This window comes from Lytechinus variegatus, chromosome 1 (genome assembly GCF_018143015.1).
Source record: "Lytechinus variegatus isolate NC3 chromosome 1, Lvar_3.0, whole genome shotgun sequence".
NCBI classification, from domain to species: Eukaryota; Metazoa; Echinodermata; class Echinoidea; order Temnopleuroida; family Toxopneustidae; genus Lytechinus; species Lytechinus variegatus.
Window position 1 is genome coordinate 13074236 of NC_054740.1, and position 8342 is coordinate 13082577.

The 8342-nt window shown below is 40.0% G+C and overlaps 1 long non-coding RNA gene across 1 annotated transcript; it reads left to right on the forward strand.

Moving 5' to 3' along the window:
• Positions 1–232: 232 nt before the first annotated feature.
• On the forward strand, positions 233–7496 carry LOC121432220. The gene is made up of 2 exons (XR_005972184.1): positions 233–1445; positions 6772–7496. It is a non-coding gene; the product is annotated as an uncharacterized LOC121432220 (long non-coding RNA).
• The last annotated feature ends 846 nt before the right edge of the window (positions 7497–8342 follow it).

Below are 8342 nucleotides of genomic sequence, written 5' to 3' on the forward strand. Positions count from 1 at the left end.
GAATTGAACATGATTAAGGGTCATTTCGATTCTCAAAATTTGTGATGATGATGATATTTTACTTTTTAATCTACTGATTATTATATTTTAAGTACGTCTTGCCACCTTTTCTATTGGAGCGCACTCTTTAGATAGGATACAGACGTACGGTTCACCGCCGTTGAAAGCATGCATGGGAAATCTCGAAGCGGAGGTTTCTTACCCTTTTTTGTCCATGGACGATATAATATTATGACATATATTTTCGTATGTATTTTTTCATTTCCACCTCTTTTTGCAATACTACTTTCTTGTAAAGTGTAGGTTATCGTTGACAGGTGATTGATCTCTTTTTAGGCAAGCAATTTTAGCTTCTCTGACGTCAAATTTTAGGGTACGCCCTCAGTATAGGTACCCCTTGGGTCCCCGGTGCAGCAGGTGGAGCAAGGTTGCTCCACAATGATGTCATACCTAAATACGGATATGACATCATCATGACTATGCATGATGTAATTGTGACGTCAGATCTAAAAGCGAATATGACATCATCATGATTATGCACGAGTCATTTCCTGTTTTAATTAAAGGGGATAATGAGGAGAAAATGGGTATTCCCCCATGCATGAAGTGCTAAGTCAATAGTGTGAATTGTTTTCGGATTTCCCCATCTCTTATAATTCGTTTTTCTTTTATCGTTATTGATTCACCAGGCTCACCTTGAATCAATTCTTTGAGGCTATCATGGTTGATTACCATGGAGTTAGCGGTATTTAAGGTAAAACCCCTCACTTTGCAGACGGTGTTACCTTTATTGGTCCGATAACTATAATTCTTCGGACCACCGCAAAGCCAAGTTTGGTTGTATTCTTGATGATTGGGATCTATCTCATCAGTAAGATCACCAAGGTAGTCCCCGGTTTTGGGATCATCGTGTTCGTGAGAAGGATCCTCTTCTCCCTCTTCTTCCCTCTCTTCGCCTCCTGCACTTTTTTCTTTTCCTTCTGCTCTACCTTGTTCACTTCCCTTTTTCTTCTTTTTGCTGTGTCTCTTCCATGTCTTTCCAAGAAATCCTCGTAGTCGGAGTCATAGTATAATTCTGGAACCGGCAACGCTGCCTCTCCGGTGGGTAATGCGCCACCATTTTGTCAAACGCCCTGAACATGATGTCGACAGCGTTGCTCAGCCCGTAGACTTTAGAGTCAATCCAATATTTTTTTGGAACCATCTGCTCCAAGTACATGTATTTCATTTGACGTTGAAGATAGTCTATAAAGGGTTTTGCGTCCAGGAGGGTTGGCCGTTTATGCATAGCCCTCGATGTGTGTAGATATATCTGTTCGATCTGTGAAACGTCTAATTCACTTACGATTTTTTTCATTACCAATCCTGGTTCGTACAATCTTTCACCATCCTTCCCTACAATGAAGTCGGGACCATATGCCGCTTTGCTAATCGCATCCATTAAGGTGATGTACTCAATGATGTGGTACAGTTCAGTAATACGCATTTCATCATTCACATGTGCGTTACTCGTACCGTAGTCTGAAGGGATTTCCATTTCCAGTGTGAATTGTTTTGGATTTCCCATCTCTTATAATTCGTTTTTCTTTGATCGTTATTGATTCACCAGGCTCACCTTGAATCAATTCTTTGAGGCTATCGTGGTTGATTACCATGGAGTTAGCGGCATTTAAGGTAAAACCCCTCACTTTGCAGACGGTGTTACCTTTATTGGTCCGATAACTATAATTCTTCGGACCACCGCAAAGCCAAGTTTGGTTGTGTTCCTGATGATTGGGATCTATCTCATCAGTAAGATCACCAAGGTAGTCCCCGGTTTTGGGATCATCGTGTTCGTGAGAAGGATCCTCTTCTCCCTCTTCCCTCTCTTCGCCTCCTGCACTTTTTTCTTTTCCTTCTGCTCTACCTTGTTCACTTCCCTTTTTCTTCTTTTTGCTGTGTCTCTTCCATGTCTTTCCAAGAAATCCTCGTAGTCGGAGTCATAGTATAATTCTGGTACCGGCAACGCTGCCTCTCCGGTGGGTAATGCGCCACCATTTTGTCAAACGCCCTGAACATGATGTCGACAGCATTGCTCAGCCCGTAGACTTTAGAGTCAATCCAATATTTCTTTTGAACCATTTGTTCCAAATAAAACATGTATTTCTTTTGACGTTGAAGATAGTCTATAAAGGGTTTTGCGTCCAGGAGGGTTGGCCGTTTATGCATAACCCTCGATGTGTGTAGATATATCTGTTCGATCTGTGAAACGTCTAATTCACTTACGATTTTTTTCATTACCAATCCTGGTTCGTCCAATCTTTCACCATCCTTCCCTACAATGAAGTCGGGACCATATGCCGCTTTGCTAATCGCATCCATTAAGGTGATGTACTCAATGATGTGGTACAGTTCAGTAATACGCATTTCATCATTCACATGTGCGTTACTCGTACCGTAGTCTGAAGGGATTTCCATTTCCAGTGTGAATTGTTTTGGATTTCCCATCTCTTATAATTCGTTTTTCTTTGATCGTTATTGATTCACCAGGCTCACCTTGAATCAATTCTTTGAGGCTATCATGGTTGATTACCATGGAGTTAGCGGCATTTAAGGTAAAACCCCTCACTTTGCAGACGGTGTTACCTTTATTGGTCCGATAACTATAATTCTTCGGACCACCGCAAAGCCAAGTTTGGTTGTATTCTTGATGATTGGGATCTATCTCATCAGTAAGATCACCAAGGTAGTCCCCGGTTTTGGGATCATCGTGTTCGTGAGAAGGATCCTCTTCTTCTCCCTCTTCTTCCCTCTCCTCGCCTCCTGCACTTTTTTTTTCTTTTCCTTCTGCTCCACCTTGTTCACTTCCCTTTTTCTTCTTTTTGCTGGGTCTCTTCCATGTCTTTCCAAGAAATCCTCGTAGTCGGAGTCATAGTATAATTCTGGAACCGGCAACGCTGCCTCTCCGGTGGGTAATGCGCCACCATTTTGTCAAACGCCCTGAACATGATGTCGACAGCGTTGCTCAGCCCGTAGACTTTAGAGTCAATCCAATATTTCTTTTGAACCATTTGTTCCAAATACATGTATTTCTTTTGACGTTGAAGATAGTCTATAAAGGGTTTTGCGTCCAGGAGGGTTGGCCGTTTATGCATAGCCCTCGATGTGTGTAGATATATCTGTTCGTTCTATGAAACGTCTAATTCACTTACTATTTTTTTCATTACCAATCCTGGTTCGTACAATCTTTCACCATCCTTCCCTACAATGAAGTCGGGACCATATGCCGCTTTGCTAATCGCATCCATTAAGGTGATGTACTCAATGATGTGGTACAGTTCAGTAATACGCATTTCATCATTCACATGTGCGTTACTCGTACCGTAGTCTGAAGGGATTTCCATTTCCAGTGTGAATTGTTTTGGATTTCCCATCTCTTATAATTCGTTTTTCTTTGATCGTTATTGATTCACCAGGCTCACCTTGAATCAATTCTTTGAGGCTATCATGGTTGATTACCATGGAGTTAGCGGCATTTAAGGTAAAACCCCTCACTTTGCAGACGGTGTTACCTTTATTGGTCCGATAACTATAATTCTTCGGACCACCGCAAAGCCAAGTTTGGTTGTATTCTTGATGATTGGGATCTATCTCATCAGTAAGATCACCAAGGTAGTCCCCGGTTTTGGGATCATCGTGTTCGTGAGAAGGATCCTCTTCTCCCTCTCCTTCCCTCTCCTCGCCTCCTGCACTTTTTTTTCTTTTCCTTCTGCTCCACCTTGTTCACTTCCCTTTTTCTTCTTTTTGCTGGGTCTCTTCCATGTCTTTCCAAGAAATCCTCGTAGTCGGAGTCATAGTATAATTCTGGTACCGGCAACGCTGCCTCTCCGGTGGGTAATGCGCCACCATTTTGTCAAACGCCCTGAACATGATGTCGACAGCATTGCTCAGCCCGTAGACTTTAGAGTCAATCCAATATTTCTTTTGAACCATTTGTTCCAAATAAAACATGTATTTCTTATGACGTTGAAGATAGTCTATAAAGGGTTTTGCGTCCAGGAGGGTTGGCTGTTTATGCATAACCCTCGATGTGTGTAGATATATCTGTTCGTTCTATGAAACGTCTAATTCACTTACTATTTTTTTCATTACCAATCCTGGTTCGTACAATCTTTCACCATCCTTCCCTACAATGAAGTCGGGACCATATGCCGCTTTGCTAATCGCATCCATTAAGGTGATGTACTCAATGATGTGGTACAGTTCAGTAATACGCATTTCATCATTCACATGTGCGTTACTCGTACCGTAGTCTGAAGGGATTTCCATTTCCAGTGTGAATTGTTTTGGATTTCCCATCTCTTATAATTCGTTTTTCTTTGATCGTTATTGATTCACCAGGCTCACCTTGAATCAATTCTTTGAGGCTATCATGGTTGATTACCATGGAGTTAGCGGCATTTAAGGTAAAACCCCTCACTTTGCAGACGGTGTTACCTTTATTGGTCCGATAACTATAATTCTTCGGACCACCGCAAAGCCAAGTTTGGATGTATTCTTGATGATTGGGATCTATCTCATCAGTAAGATCACCAAGGTAGTCCCCGGTTTTGGGATCATCGTGTTCGTGAGAAGGATCCTCTTCTCCCTCTTCTTCCCTCTCCTCGCCTCCTGCACTTTTTTTTCTTCCTTCTGCTCCACCTTGTTCACTTCCCTTTTTCTTCTTTTTGCTGGGTCTCTTCCATGTCTTTCCAAGAAATCCTCGTAGTCGGAGTCATAGTATAATTCTGGTACCGGCAACGCTGCCTCTCCGGTGGGTAATGCGCCACCATTTTGTCAAACGCCCTGAAAATGATGTCGACATCATTGCTCAGCCCGTAGACTTTAGAGTCAATCCAATATTTCTTTTGAACCATCTGTTCCAAATAAAACATGTATTTCATTTGACGTTGAAGATTGAAGATTTTGTCAAACGCCCTGAACATGATGTCGACAGCGTTGCTCAGCCCGTAGACTTAAGAGTCAATCCAATATTTCTTTTGAACCATCTGTTCCAAATAAAACATGTATTTCATTTGACGTTGAAGATTGAAGATTTTGTCAAACGCCCTGAACATGATGTCGACAGCGTTGCTCAGCCCGTAGACTTTAGAGTCAATCCAATATTTCTTTGGAACCATCTGCTCCAAATACATGTATTTCATTTGACGTTGAAGATAAAGGGTTTTGCGTCCAGGAGGGTTGGCCGTTTATGCATAGCCCTCGATGTGTGTAGATATATCTGTTCGATCTGTGAAACGTCTAATTCACTTACTATTTTTCCATTACCAATCCTGTTTCGTACAATCTTTCACCATCCTTCCCTACAATGAAGTATGGGCCATATGCCGCTTATAATTATAATTATCTTATAATTCGTTTTTCTTTGATCGTTATTGATTCACCAGGCTCACCTTGAATCAATTCTTTGAGGCTATCGTGGTTGATTACCATGGAGTTAGCGGCATTTAAGGTAAAACCCCTCACTTTGCAGACGGTGTTACCTTTATTGGTCCGATAACTATAATTCTTCGGACCACCGCAATGCCAAGTTTGGTTGTGTTCTTGATGATTGGGATCTATCTCATCAGTAAGATCACCAAGGTAGTCCCCGGTTTTGTGATCATTGTGTTCTTGAGAAGGATCCTCTTCTCCCTCTCTTCGCCTCCTGCACTTTTTCTTTTCCTTCTCCTCCACTTTGTTCCACTTCCCTTTTTCTTCTTTTTGCTGGATATCGTACATGTCTTTCCAAGAAATCCTCGTAGTCGGAGTCATAGTATAATTCTGGAACCGGCAACGCTGCCTCTAGATCATCATTATCTGGTTGGTAATAATGCGCCATCATTTTGTCAAACTCCCTGAACATGATGTCGACAGTGTTGCTCAGCCCGTAGACTTTAGAGTCACTCCAATATTTCTTTTGAACCATCTGCTCCAAATACATGTATTTCATCTGACGTTGAAGATAGTCTATAAATGGTTTTGCGTCCAGGGGGGTTGGCCGTTTATGCATAGCCCTCGATGTGTGTAGATATATCTGTTCGAAATGTGGAACGTCTAATTACCAATCCTGGATGGTACAATCATTCACCATCCTCCCCTACAATAAAGTCGGGCCATGCCGCTTTGCTAATCGCATCCATTAAAGGTCAAGTCCACCTCAGAAAAATGTTGATTTGAATCAATAGAGAAAAATCTAACAAGCACAATGCTGAAAATGTCATAAAAATCGGATGTAAAATAAGAAAGTTGTGACATTTCAAAATTTCGCTTATTTTTAACAAAATAGCCATATGAACGAGCCAGTTACATCCAAATGAGGGAGTCGATGATGTCACTCACTCACTATTTCTTTTGTTTTTATTGTTTGAATTATACATTATTTCAGTTTTTACGAATTTGATGATTAGGACCTCCTCGTTTGAAGCACAAAATGTTAAAATAATGGAATTCCACGTGTTCAGGAAGGAATGAAACTTCATTTCACATGACAATGACGAGAAATTCAATTTATTACATATTTCATATAATAAAATACAAAAGAAATAGTGAGTGAGTGATGTCATCAGTTCCCTCATTTGCACATCGACCGAGATGTGCATATAACTGTTTTGTGAAATGAAGCGAAACTTTAAAATGTCATAACTTTCTTATTTTACATCCGATTTTGATGAAATTTTCAGTGTTATGTTTGTTGATTTTTTCTCTTTTTATTCAAATCAAGTTTTTGTTGGGGTGGACTTGTCCTTTAAGGTGATGTACTCAATGATGTGGTACAGTTCAGTAATACGCATTTCATCATTCACATGTGCGTTACACGTAAAGTAGTCTGAAGGGATTTCCATGTCAACTTGTAAGATTGCAAACTAAGAGAATGATATTTGACGTAGGTCTATCCCTAGTTCGAAATTTCGAATCGTAAATGATATTCACTGTGTGATGATTGTTTATAACTTTATCGAGAGATAATGAGGGTGCGCTGCGTGGAAATGTCAACATTTTAGGGTGGACTTGACGGTCCCCGCATCGTGCAAAATATTTACTCTCCATTTTGAATTCTATTGTTTCATATCGATGACAAAAGAAAGGATGATTCCATCGGCTCTATCGGTAAACTAGAACCTACCATGAATAGATCCAAGTGGGATCGTGGTTAAGTGCCGAGAGGAAAGGTCAACATTTTAGGGTGGACTTGACGGTCCCTGCATCGTGAAAAACATTTACTCTCCATTTTAAATTCTATTGTTTCATACCGATAACAAAAGAAAGGATTATTCCATCGGCTCTATCGGTAAACTAGAACCTACCATGAATAGATTCAAGTTGGATCGTGGTTAAGTGCCGAGAGGAAAGGTCAACATTTTAGGGTGGACTTGAAGGTCCCCGCATCGTGATAAACATTTACTTTCCATTTTAAATTCTATTGTTTCATACCGATGATAAAAGAAAGGATGATTCCATCGGCACTATCGATAAGAGTTTAAAGTCAAGTCCACCTCAGAAAAATGTTGATTTTAATCGATAGAGAAAATCAGACAAGCATAATACTGTAAATTTCATCAAAATCGGATGTAAAATAAGAAAGTTATGACATTTCAAAGTTTCCCTTATTTCTAACAAAATAGTTATATGAACGAGCCAGTTACATCCAAATGAGAGAGAGTCGATGATGTCACTCACTCACTATTTGTGTTTTATTGTTTGAATTATACAATATTTCAATTTTTACGAATTGATGATTAGGACCTCCTTGCCTGAAGCACAAAATGTTAAAATAATGGAATTCCACGTGTTCAGGGAGGAATGAAACTTCATTTCACATGACAATGACGAAAAAATAAAAATATTTCATATAATAAAATACAAAAGAAATAGTGAGTGAGTGATGTCATCAGTTCCCTCATTTGCATACCGACCGAGATGTGCATATAACTGTTTAGTGAAATGAAGCGAAACTTTAAAATGTCATAACTTTCTTATTTTACATCTGATTTTGATGAAATTTTCAATGTTATGCTTGTTGAATTTTTCTCTTTTTATTCAAATCAAGTTTTTGTTGGGGTGGACTTGTCCTTTAAGGTTGCTATCTGTGACATCTACTATGAGCTCTAGAATTTTTTAATGTCAAAATATCTCGCCATGACCCAATGGAACTATACAATTATTTTTAGTTCCAAAATTACGAGTCGTATGCTTAGCCCTTCGAGGACAGAGGTGTTAATTCATTATTTTAGTTCCAATTTTTTTCCGACCAATGGTCACGTGGATGCTGCTGCTAGGTTGTTCCAATTCTCCCGCCCGGCCATCATTCGGGTCCCATTGTG